Raw genomic sequence first — 3378 nt, 5'->3', positions numbered from 1 at the left:
TTACTATTGCATACTTTATAAAGGCAGAATGTAATCCTTAAAGATTGGATGTGTTATCGAAGACCCCTATAGCTACATAATTTAAGATTAGTACATGCACACACATTAAGTGTATATACTCAGACTAATATTTATTAATTCTTTTTTTCCAATAGCCTTTGTTATCACTAGCTAGAGGAGAATTTTGAACCTTTGCTTGACCTGGAAGATGATGCTTCTCTTTCCTCTGGTTATATTTCTCTCTTCATGTAGCCTTTAATTTATATTATTTTGTTATAATAAATGATATAATTGAGCTTGAGGCTGATTATTTATTTTTATTTTTGCTAGGCAATACAAATGCATGTTTTCATGTTGTGTAGAAAGTTTGAGTGGACTCCCATCAAAATTTGAATTGATTTTAAATGTTGTAAAAAGCACTACATCACACAGTGGCGAATCTATGGGGGCCAGGGCCGTGGGGGCAATGACCCACAAATTTTTTTGAAGTAATGTAAACTTTGGTTTGCCTATGTAAACTGTGAAGCAGCTGCAGTACTGAACTATGTAAACAATTAATTTTTAAACCACCATACAATAGAGCTCATTTTAACAGGCTTTAGTCTTTATAATAATTTTTACTTCCCTAAAAGTTTTGCACAAAGCTTAATTGACCACGCCCCCTAATTACCCCTCCCATCTCATAATTGCCCCCCAAAAATTAAGTCTTAGATCCGCCCCTGCTACATCACTTAGTACACCTTAAAATTCATTTTTCGTCTGATTGCGCAATACCTGAGGTCAATGGTGCAATAGCTAGTCTCCACGTGGTGTAACCTTTTCATGACCAATCAGATTCATCCACACAAGGGCTCTTCCCGCCAAAACCCAGTGGCTATATAGCGAGCCACATTTCCTCTTCTACTCATTTCTGGCGTTTCTTTGGGCGGGAAAGGAAGGACTCTCTCTGCTACAGTTAGTCATGGCCACATGGCTTGCTTCTGTCTTCTCTCCTTCTTTTTTCAGCCATTCCTTCATTGATATTTTCCTTTCTTTCTTCCTTACAGGTTATCAGCAGTGGCCAGGTCCTTCAGTCTTTCTGTAAAAGGTTATGGCGGGTTGTGACCTCTTCTTCAATGGCTGCTATGGTTAGTCATGGCCACAGCCTCTCTCCTTCTTCTCTCTCTCCTGTCTTTCAACCATTTCCTTATTTTATATCTTCCTTTTCTTTACAGGTTAACAGCAGTTAGTTTTTAGTCCCTGCCTTCTCTAAAAGGTCACAGGAGATTCTGACCTCTTTCTGCTGTGGTTAGTAGCCTCTCTTTCTCTTTCCCCATTTTTCCCAGCTAATTTTAATTCTCATTATTATTTTTACTCATTTTCCCCCATACAGGTTAGCAGTCTTAGGCTAACGCCCAGCCATGAACTTACCTGATGTTTGAGTTTCCCGCCATTTTTATCAAGCCACGCCCACAAAAGGATTAAATGGGCCAGACTCTTCTAATGAGAAAGACTCGACAAATGAAGAGGAAACAAGTGAGGATTCGCCTTTGATGCATCTTGAGACACTTGTCTGCATAGCCTCTTGTTTAGTTGTTTTGATAGTGCATTGTAGCTACTGTACTTTAGTGTGTGTACTCTGTGTATATTGTACTGCCTATTTCAACTTGCTTTTATTTCATTTTAAGAGCTGTAATTGTCAAGTTGGATCAAGGTTTTGTTGAAGTCCTTTTATTATCGTGAAACTGAATGTGTCTTGGACTGGAAGCATGTCACGGATTGATGGAGTCGTTGCTATGGATTCTCATGGATCAATCAGCAAGTGCTGCAAGTCAATAGTTGTACTGCTAGCCGGGCTGGCCGACCAGACCTGGCTAGTAACGCACTCATACAATCCTTGCATGTCATTATATGTATGTCCCCATGTGCATGCGTATAATACCATTAGGGAGGGGCCGGTTACACGAAACATCACGCGTATGTATTAATGTAAAGAACCCTGTAGTGTAGGTACATTCCCCGTTATTACCGACTGGCCTGATACGCTTGTATAGCTTGTCCTGTCATACACTAGGAAATGTGTGCTTAGTAATATTTGTTGGCCTTGTGAGCAAGATGCTGTCAAGAATGGAAAGCTGGGTGTTGCAGTAACGCATTAGTGGGGGGTTGTACCCACCCTCCATTAGTGTCTACTGTAATGACCAGCTTTCCATTCTTGGCAGCATCTTGCTCACAAGGTCAAACTACCAAATGTTACTGGAGACATGTTGCCTGGTCTGTGCGGGAGTAGGACTTATTCATGTATTGCTAATGTAGTGTATGTATGTGTGTGTCAGGTCAGTCAACAGTTAGTCAAAACTGACTGCTGTTTGCAGCGTTCAAGAGAGGTCAGGTAGCTGCCAAAATACAGCATGCCTTCTTGTTGCTGTAGGTAATAATGGTAATATTTCAAAATGAAGATAATAGCCTTTCATCGTCTACCATTGATCTTCTCTAGGATTACTCAGGGTCAGATATCTTTTCTCCTCTTTCCTTTCTGTCTTTTCTTCGTTCCTCTTTTCTTAATTCCACTCTTATTTCTAATACTCTAATGCTACCTTTCCTTAAATTGAGTGAGAGAGGAGTGACAGTGAGAGAAAGAGGGCTGGACTAAAGTACGTGTGAAACTTAGCTAAAATTAATTTTACAAAAGAGAGAGAGAGAGAGAGAGGAAAAAAGTTTGGCAGAATACTTTATTATATGGGGAGGGATTACTTGTGAACTTGTAGCAGATTTACAATCACATGATGGCTCACAATAAAGGGACATGGACTGGTCTTCCTACAATTCATTTCATTTATATTACTGAGATTCTTCTGGCTTTCTTTTGACCATCATTTGGATGTTACACCAATTTTTGCAGTTAACAAGGTGGGCACAAATGAAGACTACACAAGGCCCTACATGGAGAGGATTTTGGAGAGCAGAAAGCAGCTAAAATTAGTTATACAGTCATCACTCATCATTCAAAATCTAATGGAATCAGCTCTTTTGAGAGAAAGGGATGCTTTTTTAGAGGGAAAGAGAGTATTGGGATCAGACTAAAATTCAAAAATTTAAAATTAAGAAATAATTACTCCTCATAATGCATCATTATGACTAACAGCAAGAGTGGATAATTATTTGCTAACAGTATAGCATATTAAACAGGACTCAAAATTTAAAGTAAAAAGAAAAGATTAATATGAAACTTTGGAAATATTTTGTGCATTGAGCATAAATAAAGCAGATGAACATCCTCAAAAAAACCACTATATGGTACTGTACAATGAATCTAGGGAGAGCTGATAAGCAGTAACTAATTTTTGAGAGAGAGAGAGAGTTCTTTTTAGAGAGAAAGGGATTCTTTTTATAGAGAGA

The 3378-nt window shown here is 38.6% G+C and overlaps 1 long non-coding RNA gene across 1 annotated transcript; it reads left to right on the top strand.

Annotated features, from left to right (window-relative positions):
- The first annotated feature begins 23 nt into the window (after window positions 1-23).
- Window positions 24-2085, top strand: LOC109590957 (uncharacterized). Its single transcript, XR_002189587.1, has 5 exons — window positions 24-954; window positions 1047-1127; window positions 1215-1287; window positions 1373-1515; window positions 1668-2085. It is a non-coding gene; the product is annotated as an uncharacterized LOC109590957 (long non-coding RNA).
- The last annotated feature ends 1293 nt before the right edge of the window (window positions 2086-3378 follow it).

Source organism: Amphimedon queenslandica, unplaced genomic scaffold, assembly GCF_000090795.2.
Source record: "Amphimedon queenslandica unplaced genomic scaffold, v1.1 AMPQUscaffold_9220_Cont18822, whole genome shotgun sequence".
In the NCBI taxonomy this organism is placed as follows: domain Eukaryota; kingdom Metazoa; phylum Porifera; class Demospongiae; order Haplosclerida; family Niphatidae; genus Amphimedon; species Amphimedon queenslandica.
The sequence above is the reverse complement of the archived record's forward strand: the minus strand, read 5'-3'. Positions and strand labels throughout refer to the sequence as shown.